This window comes from Pinus tabuliformis, chromosome 4_2 (genome assembly GCF_031772625.1).
Source record: "Pinus tabuliformis cultivar Carrire ecotype Pingquan chromosome 4_2, CPIR1, whole genome shotgun sequence".
NCBI classification, from domain to species: Eukaryota; Viridiplantae; Streptophyta; class Pinopsida; order Pinales; family Pinaceae; genus Pinus; species Pinus tabuliformis.
In genome coordinates, this window is record NC_142304.1 from 558,767,458 (window position 1) to 558,793,080 (window position 25,623).

Below are 25,623 nucleotides of genomic sequence, written 5' to 3' on the forward strand. Positions count from 1 at the left end.
CAAAGGCACAATTAACATTCGCTATCATGGGAGCTGTTCTTGATTATCTTTTCTCGTAAACACTCGCATCTGGCATCAGGAAAGATGATACATGTATATTTCCTACTCATATAATATATATCTCAGGTTTTTTCTTACTGGAAAAAAGAAACAAAAAAAAATAAACGCTTTTTACTAAATTAATAAACTTGTTCGAACAAATTAAGAAATACCAATGTTCAGGAAGTTTGAAATTTGTTTGGGTTCTATGTTCTCGGTCTCATGATACGCTTGGAATTGGGAGTCGCATTATGATTTTGAATTGAATTTTTCTGGGTAGAGTTGGAATTTCAAAACAAATTTATTGGTTAAATAAGATGGTTTTTACAATTTAAAATTTTAATACTCAAATAAATTTTTTAAAATTTATAATAATCAAGTAATTTTTTTAATGAGAAAATCATCGCATGATCAAATTCTATCCTGATGGATCAAACAGAATACTAGAACTTCATTAAGGATAGAAAGATTGGTTAGATGATCCAACGTTGCATCATATTAAAATGGAAAATTGTTCTTCATTAAGGATAGAAAGATTGGTTACATGATCCAACGCTGCATCATATTAAAATGGAAAACTGTTGGGAGGCTCGTTATAGCTCGTCCATTTGCCTTATGTATTGTTATATGTTTTTTTATATTCTCTTAATATAAAACTATGAGGTTTTTTTTTCTCTGAAAAAAAATATTAAAATGGAAACAAAACAATGAATATGTTGCCATTAATAATAACCTCACTTATGTTTCCACCATGGCAATGCTTGGCCCAACCTTGCAAAAAACATGGTCTCCTCAATATGAGTAGCAAGTCATAAATGAGTCGAAGCTTCGACCCAAATGACTAGTCAAACTAGTCATAACATAACTTTATTTAATCCATCAAATAAAAACACATATATTGTCGCGTTTATTTAATCCATCGAATAAAAACACATATATTGTCGCGTTTGAAATGAGGTAAAAGATGGTGCAGACCTCGACAATAAACCATTTGTGGTTTGGTAAAAACCAAAAACCACTATGGGGAACCCCTATAGTGGTATTGAAAATTGAGGGGTAGTGCTTTTAACCTCCACTCTTGATGTGGTGTACTAATGGAAACCAATACTTAAATGTTGCAGGTACATTAATACACCATAAAGACAGTATTGGGAGAAGGACCCTAACATCTTCTCTGACGACAATTCTTAACGTCCTGCATGGCCATACAATGCTACATTCATATGGCCATAACATGGGGTTATGGATTTTCGATCATTTCTGGCAATTGAACGAGCCCCGAGACTCTACCTGATATTGATGGTCACCAGAATGTATCAGATCACTATATGATTGTGTGCCCTTGTATATGATACGATATACAAAAATCTACGAATACGGTGTGTGCATTAATGAAAAGCTTATTTGAATTTTGAAAACCCAACCAAACACTAGAATTTTGAATTTGAAATTCGAGAACGGCTAAATCGATTCATCGACAGAGTTGGAGTTTCATGTTTGTGACGGAGGGTTGAAAAAATGTAGATGCAGTGGGGAAGGATTTGAGGGTGAGGCTCGCACCATTCAGTGGTGTTGGTCAAGTCATTCACGCAAGTTTTATATGTAATATGTTGTGCCTTCAATGAACAGAGTTTGAGAAGGCTTAAGAAGTTACAAGTCTGACGCGTCAAAATATTACTATAAATAACATTTTTAGGCCGATAGGCCTTCCTATGCATCAACAATCGTCAACACTTTTATCTTGCTCCGTTGGATCAGGTGAGACTCTTTCGACCGTTGATTTGAAGTGTCATCTGACAAGAATGCGCTGCACTTTGACTGCTTTTTCCAAATATCAGTTGAGTTGCCTTCTTTTCCAAGTTCTGCTATGCATTGAACCTGGCCCTGTTATGCAAAAACTCTGTATCCTTTAGTACCCAGAAAATATTCGCCTGTAAATATCTCTCCATTCTGTAAATGAATGGATGAGAGGGAGGTCGACTGTTTGTTAGATTTAACTTGAGAGTTTTCCTAATTACCTTAAACTCTTAACCAAGATCTACTCCTTTGTAAGAAATTAAAAATAAAATAAAATAATGCACAGCGGAACTTACTTTCCATGCTCAAATGCTCCTGGTCTTTGCTTGAGTTGTTGGCTCTTGAATCCTTCCAAGAGCTTGCAATCCTTCCAGTCTTCAATGGAGCAGACAATCTTTATGAGTTGATTGCAAGCCTTGGAGACTCAGCCCTTTTATAGCACTGCAAAACCCCAATCCTAGGGCAGCCTAAAATTTAGCTGAAACAAGTCAGTCTGAAATTTCAGATTGATTGAAATCAATCAATCAGATTTTGATTTCCTTATTCAGCTCAAATTTAATATTGCTATTTATTTTAATCAACTATAATCGGTCCATTAACAATCATAATTGATTAACATTAATCTACATGTATTTGAATCCAAATCCTTATTTTTAAATACGTTTAATGCCATGACTTAATTAATCACATAATTTGGCATATGAATGTAATCCTATTGACAGTAATTGACATTATAATCATGATGCACTATATGTCCAACTTAATTATTGCAATTAGACGTCTCTAAATCCAACAATCTCCCACATGGACAAGTGCAACCTTTTGATTATATGTCCTTAACTTTATTGCATGCAACTTTTCTGTCTTTACTTATCGTATTTCTTAAACAATTCCGTCCATCAATTATGCTAACAAAGGACTTAAGCGGCATTTGTCACATTTATTCGCAACTAAACTGACATAAATCACGCTGCCAACATAACTGAATGACATGAATCTGATTTGGACATATAGTTTAGAAATTACACGCAAGTGTGATTAGACGTGCCTATTTCTAATTGAGTCACCTTTACTTTACTGTATGAGGCCAAAAAAAAACTTAAACTTTAAAGAAAGAAATAATGAAACTGAAACTGAATGCAACTTGTATATATCATCAAAATTGTTTACAATTGCATTACATAGAACATCAAAAAACAGAACTTAAAACATATTCAGGCTCCCACATTTTTCTAATTATCCTAAACAGATATTACACCCATACAAGCAACATGTTGGTGAAATTTCTTGGGTGGTAATCCTTTAGTAAGAGGATCTGCAATCATGGAGTCTGTACCTATGTGTTTTATACATAATTCATTATTCTGCACTCTCTCTTTTACAACCAAAAACTTAATGTCAATGTACTTCGACTTTGACGAACTTCGGTTGTTGGATGCGTATAACACTGCTGAATTGTTGTCACATAATAATTTGAGTGGTTTCTGAATAGAATCCACAATTTTCAGACTTGTGACGAAGTTCTTCAGCCATACACCATGATTAGATGCTTCAAAACATGCAACAAATTCAGCTGCCATAGTGGAGGAGGCTACCAATGACTGTTTAGCGCTCTTCCATGACACAGCACCACCTGCCATCATGAAGATGTATCCTGATGTTGATTTCATGCTGTCGACACATCCTCCAAAATCAGAATCGGTGTATCCAATGACCTCGAGCTGTTCCGATCTCCGATACGTGAGCATATAGTCCCTTGTTCTCTTTAGGTATCTCAATACTCGCTTGGCTGCCTTCCAGTGTTCCATACCTGGGTTACTCAAATATCTCCCTAGCATTCCGGTAATGAATGCAATATCCGGACGCGTGCATATTTGTGCATACATGATGCTACCCACGGCTGAGGCATAGGGAATATCTTTCATGATGTTTTTATCTAAGTCAATTTGGGGACATTGTTTCAGACTAAACTTATCTCCTTTTGATATAGGGGTATCTCCTGGTTTGCTGTTTTGCATGCCAAATCTTGTTAGAATCTTATCGATATAGTTCCTCTGGGATAACCTCAGAATACCTTGAGATCTATCTCTAAGTATTTCAATCCCTAGAACAAATGATGCATCACCAAGATCTTTCATTTCAAAGTTCTTAAATAAAAAATTCTTAGTTTGATGCAACATGTCTTTATCGTTACTGGCAAGCAATATGTCATCTACATATAAAACCAAGAAAATAAATTTACTCCCACTGAACTTAAGGTATATACATTCATCTACTATGTTAGACTCAAAACCAAATGAGCTAATAACTTGGTGAAACTTATAATACCATTGTCGAGATGCTTGTTTTAGCCCATAGATAGATTTCTTAAGTCTGCAAACCATAGACCCTGCATCACCTGATACAAAGTTTTCTGGCTGCTTCATATAGATCGTTTCATCAATGTCACCATTGAGAAACGCCGTCTTTACATCCATCTGATGAAGTTCTAAATCATAATGTGCTACAAGCGCCAATATAATCCTTAAAGAGTCTTTCGATGAAACTGGAGAGAAAGTCTCTTTATAATCAATGCCTTCTTTCTGTGTGAAACCTTTCGCAACAAGACGTGCCTTGTATTTTTCAACATTGCCTTTAGAATCCCGCTTAGTCTTAAATATCCATTTGCAACCAACGGGTTTCTTGTCTTTAGGCAACGGAACAATATCCCAAACGTCATTGTCATACATAGATTTCATCTCTTCATTCATGGCATTAATCCACATTTGAGAGTTAGAGCTTTCCACAGCTTGTTTGATATTAACAGGATCATTTTCAAACATGCCAATGTCAAACTCATGTTCTTGAAGATATGCATAATCCTTTGATTGTGTAGATCTTTTCTCTCTAGTAGATCTTCTAATTGGCACAGGCTCTAGATTTTCTTGAGGTTCATTTACAACTTGATCTTCAACAGGAGGAAGAACATCATTACCAACTTCTGACTCTCCCACAGGCCCTAGGCCATCAACATTTGTCATGTCAATGTGAGGGTTTGGGTTGGGTTCAGGTCCATTTGTGTTCTCTATTCCATGTTGAGTTTCTAACTGAGTTGTTTGGGATGATGAAGATTGCACATTGTCAAAAGATGTATTTCTAAACACAATCGGAATTTGAACAAAACTAGGACTTTGGTCCATAGTCTCATTCGCATTCGTCTCTTCTTCTTCAAAAATACTATCTTTTGTCATATCTCCCCCCACAAACTCATTATCCTCAAAAAATTTTGCACTTCCTGACTCGAAAACTGTATGTTCTGTTGGATTGTAGAATTTGAACCCCCTAGATCGTTCAGAATAGCCTATAAAGTAACAACTAACGGTTCTTTCGTCCAGTTTCTTTTTGCTTGGCTTATAGGGCCTAGCTTCACATGGACATCCCCAAACTCTCAAATGATTCAAGCTAGGCTTGCGCCCAACCCATAACTCGTAAGGGGTCTTGTTAGCTGCTTTAGTAGGCACTCTGTTAAGTATGTATGCTGCAGTCTTTAAGGCTTCTCCCCACAAATTCTCAGGTAGAGTTGTACGAGCAATCATACTTCTCACCATGTCTTTAAGGGTGCGATTTCGTCGCTCAGCAACACCATTCATTGCAGGCGAACCTGGCAACGTATACTGAGGCACAATTCCGCATTCCTCTAAGTATTTTGCAAAGGGACCTTGACGCTGTTCTCCTGATCCATCATAACGACCGTAGTATTCACCACCACGATCAGAACGAATGGACTTTATACGTTTGTTAAGTTGTAACTCAACTTCCGTTTTGAACTTTATGAATACGTCTAATGCTTCCGCCTTTTCTTTTATTAAGTAAATATGACCATATCTTGAATAATCATCTATGAATGTGATAAAGTAACGGTCACCATTTCTTGTAGCCTTTGGAAAAGGACCACAGATATCCGTATGAATTAATTCTAAGACATCATTACACCTTTTTGCATCATACTTACGTTTATTAGTTTGTTTTCCCTTTATACAATTTACACAGTCATTTAAGTTTGTAAAATTTAAAGGTTGGAGAATATCATTAGACACAAGACGTTCTATCCTTTTCATAGAGATATGTCCTAATCGCTTGTGCCATAATGTTGCAGATTTCTCACAAGTTAATTTACGTTTTCTATTATCTATATGCAGTGCCTCTGAATGTGAAGTGTCTATATCTAGAAAATAAAGATTATCATAAGAAGACAGGATACCAGAAGCAAGAAGCTTAGAATCTCGACACAAACTGAAATTTCCATTACCAAATGAACACACATAACCATTTTTGTCCAAATAAGATATAGAAATTAGGTTCCTTCTGAAAGATGGAACCACTAAAGCATCAAAATTTAAATAAAATCCTGTCTTACATAATAATCTAAATTTTCCTATGCTTTCCACTTCTACTTTATTGCCATTTCCTACGTAAACGTAGCGCTCTGCCTCACTTGGCTTGCGATGGCTTAGGCAACCCTGCATCGACATACTGATGTTAGTCGTTGCACCTGAATCTATCCACCAAGTATATCTAGATACAGAACTTAAATTAACTTCAGAACAAACCAAAGCAAGAGACATACCTTTCTTTGCCAACCATGCATGATAGTTGGTGCAAAATTTCTTTGTATGTCCTGGCGCTTTGCAGAAAAAACAGTTCCTTTCTCCTGCTTTCGCAGAAGTATCTTCCTTCTTGCTTTTCTGCGTGGCATTGTTTGCAGCTACCTTGGTAGGTCCCTTTTCCTTGGCAGTAAACTTGCGCTTCTTGCCTTTACCCTTAGGATTAGATGTTACTACATGAGCACTTTCTCCCTTAGTCATTTTCTGTCTCTCTTCTTCCTGCACCAACCGAGCCTCAAACTCAGGTAGTGTCCACGTCTCTTTTTGACAATTATAAGTCATCTTGAATTGACTAAAGTTAGACGGGAGAGACAGAAAAATGAACTCAATGAGAACCTCATCAGAGATGTCATAATTATGCCCTTTCAAGGCACGTTGCAGTCTTGTCATCTCAATAACATGCTCTCTAACCCCTTCTTTTCCCTTGTATTTTATTGTTGCCAACTTCACAAAGAGTGTACTAACATCAGTCTTTTTACTCTTTGTGAATTTTTCTTCAAGGGCCTTAAGGTATTCAGTAGCGCCTGTCTCTGTATCAAGTATGATGCCTCGAAAAGTCTCATGGATCGTTTGCTTCATCACCATTATGCACATGCGATCTGAATGCTCCCATCTAGCAATATCAGCCTTCTCTTGAGGAGTTACCTCACTCTCTTTATTAGGCTTGGGGCGATCAAATCTCAGTGCTGTGTCCAATTGCATGATCCCTAAGACTAATTTCAGCTTTTCCTCCCACTGTTTGAAATTGTTCCCCATGAGGGGCTTAATCTGACTTAGACTTAACATTATGTTTGGATCTGAAAAATTCAAGAACAAGAAAATAATTTAGATACGATGCATCACGATTTAATCATAATTCTAAAATCTATCTAAAGGCATGTGTAAAACTATTTGCTTAATTAAAACTTTAGCCAAAACACCATTCAGTAATGAAACACCTTTGGGTGCAATCATTACCTTCAGGCAACCCTTATGCACCAAACAACTTAGCAGGCGCCAACCCTCCTTTGGGAAAGCTAACACCCACGTCCATTGCCAGCACGTTACTTCAACTTGTCATGAGTCATCCTTGCAATTGTCTTACAGAGAGCGGTTCGTTTGCGAACATCAATGCTTGACTCATGCGAAAACAACACATGTATACCAAACACCGTCTTTAGTTAGATTCCAAAATTATGTCTAAAACCTAATCTAGGACGTACATATAGAATCTACTCGTCCTATATAGAATACAGTATCTTATAACACTTTTAAATTTAATATGTCAACTATATTCATCAAAATAATTATTAGATTTTAGTAAAACTTTAGCAGTTTCTACAATGATTACTTTTTAGAAATGCTTCAATAATTTATTTAGAGAATACTAAATAATTTTATGGTTGCCATGATTAGCATCATTGTGATCAAATCCGAATTTGGTATTACATCAGTAATTAACGTTAATACAAAATTTTATGCCATAATTAGCATTGTTGAGATCAATTTAGAATTCAGTATTATACCCTTTAATTGGTGTTAATACCAATTTTAAATAATATCTAAATCCTAATAATTGGCCTAAATATAGCATATAGTAATTATAGTAATTATAATTATTATAATCTAAATTACAATCACTTACAATTACTTACAATTACTCTACCATATTTTCTCGCCCTTATAACTAAATTAATGCACAGAGTTTAGACCCTAAATAAAAAATTGCTTGAAGAATAGTTTAGCCCCTAAATAAAATTTGTTTCTCATTCTCCCATTAAAAGATTTACAGGATTTTAAAACGAGAAAATAAATTTCGCATCACAATTAAATATCGTAATCAGACCGGCCTTATTTACTGTGCATCGAACAACTGTATTTTATTAGCTGAACTTTGTTATTACACAATGCAATACAATGAAAGTGAAGTAATACTAAATCCGGACCATAGCCCAATAAACTTGGTGATTACAACGTTTTGTTTTCAGTAATTGAAAAATGAGTAGTCAAACTATCAGACTATTCCAGTGGATTGAAAAATAGATAACAACTTATGCCGATTCTTTTATTCAATTCACGATTCTTTTTTCACGATTATTCTTTCATTCAATTTCAATTATCATATTCGTGTTGCCACTGCATTTGATATGTGCGTTTAACCTCATATTTATTTATATGACCAACGCTGTTCACAAGATTATAGACTTTGCTAAGTGTTACACATATTGATGGTTTAAAGAAACGAAAACAGCAGTGGAGCTTTTGGTTAGTCCGTTAAATGGAAGAACGGACAGAATTGTTATAAATGTAGATCCCATACACAATTTAGCAGGGCTAATTTAATATATCCCGAATGAGGAAATGCAATGAAACAACCTTACACCATCAATCAATCAATGACTGGAATTGTATTCAAATCAGAGACAGTTCTTACATAAGGGTGCTCCTCCTTTGTATGCATTCATCTTCCTAAAAAATGAAACTTGAGCACGTGTAAAATTTACACAACTTTGATTCATGAAGAACGATCTCAATTTTAACATTTTCAAACAAGGGTAAAAAAAAAAAATACTATAAACTACCGTTTATACCATAAATGCATCTAAGCTTGAATCTATTGAGTTAAGGGGTCAACGCAGGCAAGATGCAAACCTCAATGTTTACTAAATAGTACATGATGGTGGAAAAAAAAAAAAAAAAGGTCAAGGTTTGCACCTGTAACCACCCACTCGTATTTTTATCAGCCAGAAAGCTTAACAGATCCAGGGTCAGAAACATCATGGTGATTAAATGTGAATAGCTATATTCAATTAGACTCAGCATGTGACTGTGTACCCATAAAGGAACAAGCATCAGATTAAATAACAATCAAGGAGGCCACGGATCGTCCTGATCAGTATGAACAGGAGTGCAGGAAATTATGCTCAGATACACGCATGCACACATGTAATGGGTTTAACATCGCTGGCCGACAACAAAGAACTATTCACAGGCATAAATGTCATCGGTACAAAAGTAATCAAATATAAATAATTCCAAAAGCCTCGGATTCTTACATAAGGGAGCTCTGATACCAATTGTTAGATTTAACTTGAGAGTTTTCCTAATTACCTTAAACTCTTAACCAAGATCTACTCCTTTGTAAGAAATTAAAAATAAAATAAAATAATGCACAACGGAACTTACTTTCCATGCTCAAATGCTCCTGGTCTTTGCTTGAGTTGTTGGCTCTTGAATCCTTCCAAGAGCTTGCAATCCTTCCAGTCTTCAATGGAGCAGACAATCTTTATGAGTTGATTGCAAGCCTTGGAGACTCAGCCCTTTTATAGCACTGCAAAACCCCAATCCTAGGGCAGCCTAAAATTTAGCTGAAACAAGTCAGTCTGAAATTTCAGATTGATTGAAATCAATCAATCAGATTTTGATTTCCTTATTCAGCTCAAATTTAATATTGCTATTTATTTTAATCAACTATAATCGGTCCATTAACAATCATAATTGATTAACATTAATCTACATGTATTTGAATCCAAATCCTTATTTTTAAATACGTTTAATGCCATGACTTAATTAATCACATAATTTGGCATATGAATGTAATCCTATTGACAGTAATTGACATTATAATCATGATGCACTATATGTCCAACTTAATTATTGCAATTAGACGTCTCTAAATCCAACACTGTTGAGCTGCGGCATAGTGTAATTCAGCGTTCAGAGGTCGAGGGTTTGACTCTCGTTAGACGTCATGACGGACACCACAGACGATATTGCTAAGGAGATCTCATTCCAGGCCTTCGAGGACGAATTCCGTCTGCTTGGCAGTCTTCTTAACGATGTAGAGATGAATTTTTCCAATCCCTGCAGAACAGAAATTAAGTCTTCCAAAGCAAGGATCTCGGCAGCTCCTTGTGGGGGAGCTCGTAGGGTTTGATCGCCAGTTGCAAAACCATGTGAGTCTGGTTTCCTTTCCTCTGTTCAATGCTTAGTTGTTCATTCATTATTAATATATAAATATATTTTTTAATGCTTGTTCTTTAATTAGAATAATTTAATTTGACGAATTTCGTCCACTTTGTTTTCGGAACCCTGTAACCTGCAATTATTTGATTATATTATTGTCTTTGGATTCGAACCCTATAACGTGCAATTTATTTATTTGATCCTAGATTTGAACCATGTAACCCGCATTTTATTTATTTGATTCCAGATTCGAACCCTGTAACCTACAATTATTTGAATTGACTACTTTATCTTCGGATTTGAGCCCTGTATCTGCAAAGCGAAAACACATGTTCTACTACTATTCACCATTCGTCGTCCCTACCTATTCGAAGCTATTGCTTCCGTTTTTTGGAACGATAATGGTCACCACCTGTGTAGGATTGTGGTATTCAAATCTTGTTGTTTATGTTATGGATATTTGGTGGATACAGGAATTTTTTGGCTGAAATCTGGGGTACCGAGGTTCGCGCGCTTAAATCAAGCTAGGGTTTATGTTGCAGTTTCTAAGATGAGTCATATTAGACAAACCTCCTTTGAATTTGCCGGGCGGCTGATAGGACTCTAGCGGGTTGTTTCGAAATTCCGTAGCCGTTCGACAATTTCGTCAATTTTCGTTCAATTCTGGTGGAAGTTATCTAGAATTGGTAAATGCTGCAAAATATCAATAAAATACCTAATAAATTTTGTGAAATCTTGATGGTTTTTATAAATTTGATCTTCTTCCCCTCCGTTTGTTAGTACATAATACGAATTTACCGCATTTTCGTCAGTGTCTTTTACTATCAATATATTGTCTCACAAAATGGTTAAACTTTACACTATATTTGAATGTATGAACTTTTTGATAGGGTTTGGAGAATATCAAATGGTCTTTTACAAATTTAATATAACTTTTCCTAATATTGTCGGCTTGTTAGATAATCTGAATTTCGCAGAAGGTTCGTTAAAACTGATTCTTATATTTAAGAACAACTTAATTTTAGAAAAGTTGTAAACACAGAGTATGAAATTACTCTGCGTCGTGGATTTATATGGACCTTGTGTTCGTAGGGCAGAATCTTGGAATTTTTTTAACATTTGTCATTTGGTTAATAAATTTCTATTTTTTAAAATAAAATATATCAAATCCCTGGAAATTTAGAAAATTTTGCAATATTTTTGCCAAATCTTTATAGTGAATATTTCTGGGATTACAAAGATTTATCAAAGTTTCTACATTTATAACAAACATATGGTTCCTAAGGTTTTCTCTGATCTCATTTTACTGGAAAGCAAAGTAGTCCACCAACACTAGTTTGTGATTTCATTGTACAAGAAATTTTGATCATATAGACGAGTTGGACAGTTCTTGTTTTGGGGTATCTTAAATAACGGGAAATTTGTAGCTCAAACCTCATGGATTTTGGACATATTTGACTCGCTCTGCTGACGCATTTTTGCAACTGGGGGAATTCTTCATTGAAGAGTTTTTGCTGAGAATATGATGGCAACTACTTCTATGCCTATGCGTTCACCACCTTCTCCATCCCCATCGGGGTATCAAACTACTGACAGTGAACAGTCACCTGCACAATCTGGCCATCAATCTTCAGCATCCTTGTCACCTCTTCAGTCCACATCAGAGTCCAGCAGCAATAATGAAGCTACCTTGCTTGGCACGTATTTCAACCAAGACTGGTTGTTTTGCTTGTGGCGCGGATCAAGGTCTCAGGATATATAATTGTGATCCTTTCGAAGAAACTTTCAGAAGAAATTTCAGAGGAGGAATTGACATAGTTGAGATGCTATTCAGGAGGGTAATGCAATTCAGAATTTGTGATTATTTAATACTTTTAGTTTAAATATTTGTGATTATTTCATCCTTCAGTGATGGGCGGAACTCGTCCTGGCCTTCATTTCTGTTATGGGCGACCTTCATTTTTATAGACGAAATACATATGATATACATATCTATAAATGCATTCTTTTACCATTTTTCCAATTTTCATACTATTTTTCTAATTTGAAAAATCTATCGGCCTCTCTTTGCACTTTTTAGGGCAACTGCTAGTAATAAAACAATTTGACACATCAAAATATTGCTCCTTTTTGTCTTATTTTTACGTGATGTAAAGTTTAAAAAATAGTGTTATCATTTGAAAGGAAAATTCTCTTCTTTCTTTGTTTCAATTATAAAGTTAAAATTTCAAAAAGATTAGCTAAGGAAGAAATATTTAAAGAAAGATGCATAGAGTGTTTTGGTTTTGTTTATGGTTTGAGAAAGGGAAAAATCACTTATCTCACTGAGTCATACCATGCTTTAGTGGGAATTGGCAGAAAATGTCTCTTCATATTTATTAGTAAATTAAGTCATTTTCCCATTAATTTATCGACCTCTTTTGATTACACAAAGGCTTTAAGAGATCACCAATGTACTTTCCTAACATTTCATTCTAGATACAACTAATTAGAAAAATATATAAACAACATCCTTGATAGTGAAGGTAATTGTTCTTAAATGTATATGGTCAATATAACCATCCTAATTGTAGAAAATATAACCTTGTTTTGAGAAAAGATCATATGTGTACATTACGAAAGTAGATTAAGTTGTTATATTGCACTTCAATGGAATATTTATTCCCTAGGAGACTCTCTCTCTAGTGGATTATTTTTAGGAAAGTGTACTTCAACTTGTTCTAAACAAAATTGCAATACTCATGGGCATAATGAAGATTCAAAAATAAATGTCAAATGGTCTCTAGTTGGCCACAAGAAAGACATGCATCCTCTATGAAACTTGTGCATAGTAAATGCTAATCTAATAAAACACATTCACATTAAATTAGAGTTTTTAATATCATACAAAGAAAATTTTATTATCCATTTTGTTCTAGGGTCAATAAGGTCTCATTGCTTCTCCTAAAATGAGAAAGGGGCTATAGGGGACTGAAATAAGAATTTGGGCCTATAAATACATATAGGTTTATCATATCTCCATAACTCGTCTCTCAAGGTCCACTCAGACTTTGTGTATTAAACTTGAAAATGTCCTCTTCCATGATTAACTTTTGAACTCATATTTGTATTACATTGTTTCTGCTATGTCTCTTATGCCATTTCATATATTGTGTTGGCATGATGCAAGTTAATGCTTCCCTCTCATGACACTTTAGTTGCAATGAAAATTTGGAAAACAACAATCTATTGGCTAGGAGTTATTATATGTACATGTACCACTTTTTTTTTTACTACGATAATGAGAATATTTGTATCAACTGCATAAAATTGACCAGATCATAGTTGTACACCAAGAGTTACATTATGATTTTCTTCTGCCTTCAATATCATCTATAGACTCCTAAACAAAAATTATTCTTCGAAGAGGAATACAACAAAACTATGAATATGTACCTCATAAAGTGACTAAAAAGTCACTTGACTTTAATAATTAATAAAGTCATACTAAAAAGTGGGTCTCATTTGTTTTACTAAGATAAAGGAAAAATGCATTAGGAGGCACCTCCTTGGTACCTTTTTCAACACTTCCTCTTGCTCAAGAAGGTGTTTCTCACCATTTCCATCTTGTTCCTGAAATATACATGCTTTCCCCTTGGCAATGATTTGGTGAGAATATATGAAACCTAATAATCAGTGGAAATGTACTCGAGCTTCCCTACTCCTATTTGAACACAATGTTAGATGAAGTGGTACTTGATCTCTATGTGCTTTCACTGGTTATGAAATACTGAATTCCCCGTGAATTTAATGCAACTAGGTTTATCATAATATATCATAATTTTCCTCAACCTCTAACCAAATAAGCCACACATCATCTTGCGAAGCTAATTAGCCTCGCAAATGGCTTGACTAGATGCATATGCTCAACCTCTGCAGAACCCGATGCCACTAATCGTTGCTTCCTACTGAACCATGACACCACTGCCATATATGGAGGCCATCTTTTATATATGCACACTTCCATTTTTATGTGCATATCCAAAAGTTGCTTATATATAAGATTTTATAAATATGTTTTTATATGTCCTTCCACGTCTACATGTGTGACTTCTAGATATGCATGCTTTTATATATGTGTGCAATTACAAAAGTTGCACATATACAAAAGTTGGCTTTCATATATGTACACTTTAATATATGTGTGCATATAAAAATTGGGGGCCAACATGATGGCTTCTATATATGCACAACTTTGTATATGCACATATATATGGAAACATGCATTTATGGAAGATGACCTTTGTATATGCACAACTTCTATATATGAACATAAATATAAGAACCATCTTCTGAATATGCACGTTTCCATATCTATGTTATAGAAGATGCACATATACTAAAGCTACTTATATACATAAATTATCCTCTATATATGGAGGATGGCTAATATATATGTGTGTGTGTGTGTGTGCATATACAAAATCTCCACATATATGGAAGATGACTTCCATATATGTTTGGATATATAGAAGTTGCGCATATATAGAAGATGAATTCCATATATATGTGCAATAAGACCCTTCGAATTAATGTCAGACATATCAAAGTGTTCTACAAGAAATGTGGGTCTCTGCTCAGACTGAGGGTTTATAAGGCGACATGCAAATGTTTGAAGCAGGAGAAAATGATTAGCAATGGTGCTGGGTAATTTAATTGATATTAAATTACTTCATTAATTGTCAACCAAGGTTCGTGTACTTATCAAGTGTATGTGCACAATATATGCTAGGAATTCTATTTTGGATGAAATTGATCTAAACATGGATGAATGTTTAAATTTGATCAAAGTGTTATCACACACATGTTCTTCTCATTAAAGCTACTTCAAAATGAATTGAAATCTAAATGATGAATTGAATTGAAATCACAACTTATTCTAATTGCAAAATTGAAGGTATAATTTGAATTTGTATAAAAAAAGTCTTAATGCTAATTGCAGGAATGAAATACTAATACTAATTGCAGAAAGGAAACACTAATACTAATTGCAGAAAAGATTATTTGCAAGAACAAAATTCTAATACTAATTGCAGAAAGGAAATAAATCAAATTAAATTTCTTCAACGAAATATGTCAGCTTCAAATGGTTACCACTGTGCGCAACTAAACTTCGAAAACCATCTATTCATTATCCACGAAATTTAATTAAGAAATGAAATCAAATTGCTGAATGAAATGAATTTTGAAAAATAAATCTTTTTGGTGTTTTTATGAGCTCTCAATTGATACAAACAACAAGAAATTAGTCTAGTAAACAAGCAAATGTACTAACAAAAATAAAACTATAATGAATTGTAACAGAAATCGAGCTACTCACAACTCTCGAGGGGGGCATCCTGTTGAGTGTAAGTTCGTCACCATTTCAATTAACTCGCTTAACCACATATTGATTTAAAAGAGAATATTATATCAATGACAAGAGTCTTCAACAAAGATTACAAATAATTCATAATAACAACTACTATCTTTTAGTCTCGCCTCAAGGCTTTTTATACACTTCTTATCAAAATTGATCTAAGAGTCTTATGCGGAGAGGCAATTTAACTAATATGACAACTAAGAAGTAAGATTGAATTGAAAGTCTCTCTTCTCATAATTTGCTACTAAAAGAGAAAAGCATGATGGATTTTGATCGAACACATCAATTCCTGAATAATTTCCATGCTCGCTTGATCTCGCCACAATCTTCTGTCAAAATCTTCCTAATCGCTGGAATGTCATAACTAAAGTTGGCTTTTGGTTTGACTTCTAGAATTTTTGATCTCTGTATTTTTCCAAATTATGAGCGCAGGTGGATATTCACGTGTGGACCAATTTTCATTTGATGGTACCTTTCATTCGTCCTCTGATGCATTGAATTTTTTTTAACCATAAAAATTATTATATGCCATTTTGTCACATCTAATCAATATGCCTTCAAAAGAGACCAATTCACATTCTTCAACATGATGTCACAATACCCATTTTAATCGTGCAACTTAATTTGATTGGGCTTTAAAAATGTATAAAAAAGAATAAAATAAATTTTATTTTCTCTTATTCATTAGATTTCAAAATATTTAAAAAATGCCCATAAAAATAAAAACAAAAACAAATCACATAATAAAATATAATATAAAAATATATAAGACGATTTGCAATACGCTGCTGACCTAACAAATTGCATAGGAATACACAGTAAGCTGTGGACATAAACAAAAAAAAATGCCATGCCATAGATGGCAAATTTTTTTATATGAAGACTATTTATAATAAGCTACAGACATAACATGCACCGTGACAGATGGAAGTTTTTTTAATAGCTGTTCTCTCAAAAGAAAGTCTTCAGAGTTTTCAATAATCTATATAGTTATGTCAGTTTTTTTATTTTAAATATATTTTTCATAATTTTATTTTAATAATTTAATTTTTTGATCTAAATGGTATGAATTTAATTTTTATCTAATCATTATTAAATATTTTCAATAATAATTACAAATTGGATGATACAGAACTTAAATATTTTCAATAATAATTACAAATTGGATGATAAAGAACTTAAATGCACAAAATATTTCAATTTTTTTAATAATATTCAGGAATTAAAAATTATTCATAATTTTATTTTAATAATCTAAATTTTTTAAATAAATGGGTTTAATTTTTACTCCATCATTATTAAATATTTTCAATATTTAGTAAAATATATAAAATATCATAATTTTTAATAATATTTACCAATAAAAATTAATTCATAATTTTAGTCTAACCATTTAAAATTTTTAAATAAATTATGTAAATTTAACTTATAATCACAAATTAAATAAATGACAAAAATTTAAATGCACAAAATATCACAATTTTTTTAATAATATTCACAAACTGAAAATTAATTATACCATTTTTGGTTTTCCAATTTAAAGTAACCGCGCTCCGATCACTCTCGATTTCGTTTCCCGCAACGGATTTTTGTGATAACTTAAATGGGAATAATGCAGCTCACGACCTCCCAACAGAACCTTCCCATTTTGATCACATGCTTAATATTATCCACGTTTACTACCAAGTTTTACGCGGTTCCAACTTCCATCCATGTGTCATTGAAATGGGAAATAGTTGCCGAAATTAAAATAACAATCGTTAATAAATAAAGCAGCAGAAAATGAACTTGATTCTGGATTTTTTTTGTTACGTTGGAATTTTAAAACAAACTTATTTGCTAAATAGGGTCTTTATATTTTAATAAAAAAATAATAATTAAATAATTTTTTTAACTATATTTGATGACCAAATTATACGATCATGATTCTGGATTTTTTTTTGTTAAATTGGAATTTCAAAACAAACTTATTGGTTAAATAAAATGATGTTTTTGCACACGAGTGCACAGTTCATGCAGTTCATGCACTCTGTTCGTGATCGATTCTCATATGTGATGTTGCACGGCAGCGGATATGTCTCATCGTGCTTGTATGTTGGTATTATTGTGGGTTGCGGTCAGCATGAGGCAACGTTTATTGTATCTACTCGCTTTGGCTAATATTGCTGTTGTATCTACTCGCTTCGGCCAATATTGCTGTTGTATCTGCTGGTTTTGGCAAATATGTGTAAATATTGCTTCTTCAACAAAGATGCTCTTCCCCTGAAAAAAAAATAAAAATAAATAAATAAATACTTTAATAAAAAAATCAATAATTAAATAAATTTTTTAACTATATATGATGAGCAAATCATACCATAATCAAATTCCATCGTGGGTGACGGGTATTATCCCAATCTTCTGCCATGCGTTCCTTGTGTATCTCAACAAAAAGCTTTTCATTTCCTCTAAACTCATTATTATTTTTATATTTCATATTCCAAACATATAATATGAAAAATTATGGATTTAAATATGGTTTCAACATAATGGTGCCTCGTCGATTTGCTAGAGGATATTTGTCGGAGTGTATAACGTTTCAACATCATTAATTTATTTCCACATCCATGGGAACTTTAGATTTCTATTTCTACTTTTAGATGTATAAATAGATCATTTTCACGATAAATTTTTACGGTTAACGGGTGCTTTCATATACTTTAAAAATGTGTACCCTTTTAAGCAAATAAATAATAAATAGTAACGTCATTTGAGATGCAGAACTATTTGGTTTATTCCATTATCATCTTCAACCATATATCTACCATTTTACTTTGTTGGGTTCATAGCAACGCCCAACCACGAGAAACGGAAGGGATGATTAAAGCTGTGTAACTTCATACCTATCTAACTCACCACATCCCAACCACCATACGTATGATTTGGTAAGGGATCCAATGTACATGTCTCTCTCACCCTGAAGATCCACGTGTCAAGTTTGGTTAGCTTTGTTAGCTTAAGGGAGTGTTATGTGTGGTCTTGTGTCAAGCCAATCGATAAAAATGAAATTATGATCCAAAGTGTTTTTAGCACGAAATCATATAAAAACAAGAGGTACATGTTGGCAATAATTTTATTTTTTTTTGCACATTGCCACCATGTGGCTCTTGTTTATTGTGCAACAAATACAAGTATTTATGTTTGACATGAAAATGGATCAAATACACAGCGCAAGAGCTTTGTTAGGAATGGAACGATTGGTTGGATGATCCAACACTACATCGTATTAAAATGGAAACAAAACAATGAATATGGTGCAACTAATAGTAAGCTCACATATGTTTCCACCATGGCAATGCTTGGAACAACCTTACCAGAAAACATTATCACCTCAATATAAGTAGCAAGTCATAGATAAGTTGAAGCTTCGATCCAAATGACTAGTCAAACTAGTCATAACATAGCCTTTATTTAATCCATAAAATAAAAACACATATATTGCCACGCTTGAAATGAGGTGAAGGATTGTGCAGGCCTCGACAATAAACCATTTGTTGTTTGGTAGAACCAAAAACCACTATGCGGAACCCCCTGTAGTGGTATTGAAAATTGAGGGGGGTAGTGCTTTTAACCTCGGTCGTTGATGTGGTGTACCAACGACAACCAATATTTACAATGTTGTAGGTCCATTACTACACCCTAAGGATAGCCTTGGGGGAAGGGTTGTCACTTCTGCTTTGATGACAATTCTTAATGTCCTATATGGCCATACAATGTTACCTTGTTATGGCCATAGCACAAGGTTATGGATTTTCAATCATTTTCGACAATTGAACGAGCCTGAAACTCTGCCTGATATTGATGGCCACTAGAACGTATCAAATCATTATATGATTATGGCCTTGTATATGATACAATATATAATGATCTACGAAATGCATTGTGCGCATGAATGAAAATCTTATTTTAATTTTGAAAACCCACCCAAACACTATAAATTTGAATTTGAAATTCGAGAATGGCTAAATCGATTCATCCGCGGAGTTGGAGTTTTAGGTTTGCGACAGAGGGTTGAAAAAATGTAGATGCAATGGGGAAGGATTTGAGGGTGAGACTCACACTGTTCAGTGGTGTTCGTCGAGTCATTCACGCAATTTTTATATGTAATATGTTGTTCCTTCAGTGAACATATTTTGATAAGGTAAGCTGACACTTAAGAAGTTACAAGCCTGATGGAACTCGTTTTTGTGATCATTGTTGTTGCAAACATGTCGAGCGACTGTGCAAATTGTGATTGTGGTTACATGAGGTAGTGCACATATGTTCTCGACTCTTTGCAGTTTTTTAAATCGCAATTTATGCCCCTTCTGATCTGAAATGATCATAAACTAAAACTGATGTAGAAGTGATTAACCATTAATGATTTGAATGTTAGCTGAAAGTGAAGAAATCGAGGAAAATGACTTGAGAAGAAGACTTTACGACAACTGATTAAACATAATAAAGATGCATAACATAAGAAAAAATAGTAAAAACATAGCGATACCAGACAGCGAGATTGATGACGAAGTTCATCCCTAATGGACTACATCTCCAGGTCCGCTTTCAAGATGGGCCATTGTTTTTATTAGGAATGAAAAGAAGGAGTTTATTACACAGACATTTGATTAGTATGAATGTGCACGCAAACACTTCTGATCACTATCATCAGATAGCCCTCTGAACTAGATTTCTAACACCTGTCACAGTTCCCAATTCCGACTCCAAATACTCTTGCAACACTGAAAACAAAACTGCCTATGACCTCCCGAATCTGCAAACAATTATCAAAGCCACTTTTCCCTTGATCAATGAATGGAATCTACCTCTTATAGGATTGCAAGTTCATCAAAACCTCTTTTGGCTAAGTTCGAGGTGAATAGGTTTCATTCTGGTTAGTTTTGGAGCTTGGTCTGGTTGGCAACTAACACCTAGGTTGGTTGCATGGTGGTTGAATTAGTTTGTTCTAACAAAATTTCTACAAAACCCCAAAAATACCATAGGATAAGATTGAAACCATTTACGGTCAGCTAACCGGGCGAAGGTTGGAACGGTTTCATGTGACTGGTGCTATAACTCGCGGTTTGAGTGCTGGAGGTTCCGCTGTCGGTTTTCTAACCTGTTAACTGTTGCAATCATCATCGAAACCCTATCACATGTATAAATCATTCCGCGCGGTTGTAACCAGTGGTTAACTGTTTGGTCTCCGCGTGGCTTACCCTAGACACATGTTGACCGTAGCCATCACTGCTCACATGGTCGCGGTTCCGACGCGGTGAGAAACCTGCAGTTAGGACTATGGTTAATTTGACGATTTACAATACATGTTCACATGTTGGCCTTCTTCGACGCGGTTTGCCTCCGTGGTTAGGGCAAACTGTGTATTACATTATAATGTTTTTTGAATGTAATTACATAGGCCGAGAGCTAGGTTTAACACATAGCATTGTTTGTTTTTTTGCAATAGGTTTACGGTTTAAATACATAGTTTGAATGTGATAAGACTTAGGTTTTCGCATAGTTTTAGTGTTTAGGATTAGGTTTATTTACCGTGATTTGTAATAACAATGTAAACTTTGAAACGAGAACTCATACTGTTACCCGTTTTGTAGAGATAGCAAAAATGTGACCCGATTTTGAAAAGGAGTGATGCAGAACACACGTGTTTTTTAGATCTTAGATTTTGGCACTATAAATTTTTTTATGTACATTGCATTTTATAATGGTAGTGTTTTTTATGCTAATTTAAAAACGTGGTAATTCTACACCAGGCCCTTTTTTTAAAAGGCTGCCTTTTTTTTAATGTATGAAATGTAAATAATTATTTTGTAAATTTAATAATTTTTGAAGTGGTCTTTTTCTTCATATTTTCTTGTTTTTATTTTAATTTTATTTTTTTTGTAGTGAGGTTTTTATTGTTTCACATATTTAAAGAAGAAGGTCGATATTTTGAATTCTTGATATTCTACATATTTATACATCGTTAATTAATTTTTCAATCCACAAGAAATAATTGTTTCTAAAAAACAATATTTTTGAACAATGGACATAAAAATAGCTATTTTTAACATAAATATAATTAAAAAACTACACGTTTTGATAATTTTTTGCTACAATTGTCATGCGAAAATCACAATTTTTATACGAAAATTTTAACTAAAAATAGTTAAATAATAGTTTTTTTTTTATGAATTTCATGTCAAAAAAATAATAATAATCGTTTTTTTCAAAAAATAATGATTAACTTAAAAATTAATGCGAAAATCACATATTACAAATATTGAACGCATAACAACCTTAATTGAGTGTATATTCTTCTCATAAAATATCAAAGTCAAAACATTGCAAGTATAACTACTTAATAGTTACAAAAAATGAGTTTGATTTCCAAGCATAACCTAAATTTAATCAACAATGTCACGTAATCCAAACTCTTCGTCCTCTAGAGTTTCATCATTGTCTTCTTCCACAATATTTTTTGCTTCATTTTGCTCATTTTCATCTTCTAATGGATCTTTGATGTCTGCGAAGCTCCCAATGTATGTCTTTCCAAACATCCCATGTAATGGTGGTTGAGGTTCCTTTGTCATTTTTCCCACACGTGATTCACTAAAGTCCCCTTTCTTCAACCCAATTTCTTGCATTGCATCTGGAAGAAATTGAAGAGCATTAATTCTTTGCTAAATGAAATTGCACTGTAATGGATCTTTTTCAATTGCAATGCAATTTCTTCATTTTTAAAGGCACATGCTAGTGTTGTACCTAATTATCAAGCACAAAAGAAATAATAAAGTAAATTAGTACAATGAAATATTAATTAAAAAAATAACATATTGAAATTCAATTCTATATAATAAAACTTACCTGAGCCAGAAAATAAATCCAGAACCCAATCGTTTTTTATAAATGTTAACTATCTCTCCTTTTGCTTTTTTGTCTTCATATGTTAGTTTTCTCACAATAGCATCATAAGTCAATATTTGGCTATGACTCTTTCCGTCTACCCGATTAAAAATCATAGACATATAGCTATCATCTTTTGCCCAACTATCAATATGAATGAACTCACAATCATTTATAAATACTTGATCGTCACGGTTAAGAAGATTTGATTTTTGCCTGTAACATGAAATAGCAAAAGTTCAATCAACTTGTACATAAATGAATTTTTCAACATTAATCAAATATACATTTTAAACGTCTTAATATGTAGGCTTCATCCTTGAATTTGTTTTCCCTTTGAAGTTTGATAATATCATTGCCAATTGTGTGTCTAAATGAAATGTCACAAATCTCCATAATGGTGATGACGTGACTTCTACAAATCCCACAACCACTTTATTAAGAGCTTGATAAGTATAAAGGTCACTATCATAGTCAATGTTTGGAATATTGAAACCATGGAGATATCTGCAATAACTAGGGCATACTCTCTTTTAGGTATGAGTTTAGCAATGTCTTCACAGTCGCCTTGCATTAATTGATATTGAATAGTTTCTAGCCCATTCCAAATGAAATGAGTAAGAGTTGGATCAAGTTCAACATTCTTAACACGTTGCTTCATCAGTCTTTCGATCTTTATTTTTTCAATAAAGGTTCTAAAGCTAGTTGGCACTCCATTATCATCCTTCTTCATCTTTAATAAAATAAACAAATATATGTGTAAGTTATAAATTAAAAATAGTACACAGATGAATAAAAATGAATGTGTAAATCAAGATACCTTTTTAAATGCAAGATAAAAAGCTTTTAATGTTGATGTAGAACTTGAATCTGGATAGTTGCGTACAACATCATCCCAACTATCTTCATTCAACAATTTAACCATTTGTTCTTGAATTTTCATGTAAACTTTGTGACTGCATAGATAAAGTAACAAAAAGTCAATATAACGATATGTATAATAAATACTACTAAGAACAACATGTTTTATTTAAAAGAAAATTATAATGTAGAAATAAATAAAAATAATTCAACAAACTTACTTTTGAAATTCCTCAGACATTTCCTCCAATGATAATTCCCCTGACTTCACACGAGATAATATTGTTTTGATAATTTTTTCATCTTTCACTCCTTGCATTGCTCTCTAAGGTGTGATAGTCATATCTTCTGGAAGCTGCTTCAATTCAGGATCTGATTTACTGCCGCCACATATCAATGGCTTAGAATTTTTTACCTTTTCGTTTTTAATGCCAATGTTTTCCCACATGCTAAAAATCTCATCAATCAACTTCCAAACATCTCAAGTTCTAAACGTCAATTGGAAAATGTTATCAACACCTCTGAATATATCATTAGGAAGGTTGTGTTTTCCACCTTTTGAATTGGGTTTCTATTCAATTTGATAGCCTATTTCCATACAACATTCCCTTCGAAAATTTGCAGTAACATTTATTCTATCCCCACCACATTTTTCTTGAAAGTCACTATGAATAAATCTAACCCTTTGGATGAAAGTCATAGACATCCTATATTCATTATCTGAATTATGATCCCATGCCACTAACTTTGCTTCTGTATCCGATAAACTAGCGTAAATGATACATCTCATTGTTTCAAAACATGGGTTATTGGGATATTCCTCCATCAATTGTCTTTGAGCTTCTACAGAATGGTTTCCCCCAAGCACATAATAATTGTATTCAAAACATTTTGACTTATCAAATGATTCTTTGTTGAGAACTTGAACTGGATCAACAAGAAGCACATAATTAACCACATGAGCATATGGATTGTACCTCATCAATGTCTTCAAGTTGTGAACATCTAGATAGTGTGGCTTTCTGACTTGATATTGACATTGTCTTTCACTTGCCTTATAGTTTTGTCTGACATTAAGCTGAAATGTACGACCACCATCAATTAAGTTTTTCTTTGTCAAATTCTGTCGAATGGAATTTTGTTTTGTTTTAATAATGCCATCCTCTAAATCAACTCCTGGTGTAACGATTTCTCTATTTTCTTTTGAAGTTTCACTAGGTTCTTGACTGCTGGTATTGACTACTTCAAAATCTTCAACTTTACTTTTCTTCGTCATAACATTCTCAACAGATTTATTCTTGGGAATTGTTTCTTTTGGTCTTTTACGGCTCTTCTCAGTTCCAATGTTATCTTCAGTAACGACAACATATGCTTCATTTCAGTTTCAACTTCATCGTCCCCAAAAGTAACTTGTCTACCCTTGCTAGATTTATCCACTAGAGGCCTTTTTTTTATGATTCTTTGGATGTAGTTTTGTAGCATCATCAATTACTACATTTTGCTTGTTTTCCATTTCTTCTTCTGAAACTGAGTAAAAACTGCTGACAACTTTGATGATATCATGCTCTATGAAATGAATGCCTCCCAACCTAATTGAACAACTTTCAACAAAATTCTACCAAATAAACTATCATATGTCAATAAAAACAAAATTAAAAAAATATAGCGAGACACTTTCAAGAAAGCAAACTACAAATCTAAATAACAATACTTATGATGTTTTGTTTCATCTCATTTACGATTTGTTTACACAATTTTGTAGATACCTCTTTCGTGTCATACAATGAATATGATAGTCGATATTTAATCCTTTCATGTGACTTGGGAGCTTTTGTAAGTATGTAAACAACTTCAGTGTCTGATAGCGAACACATATCTATGACTCTTCCCATTAGCTCAAAAATTCCATTTTCATTCAGTATATCAATATATAGATATATATTCACATTTTGGCTTTCTCTTTCTTTCACATACCAGATTCTTGATAGGAATTTCATCTCTTTTGAATTCTTCCAG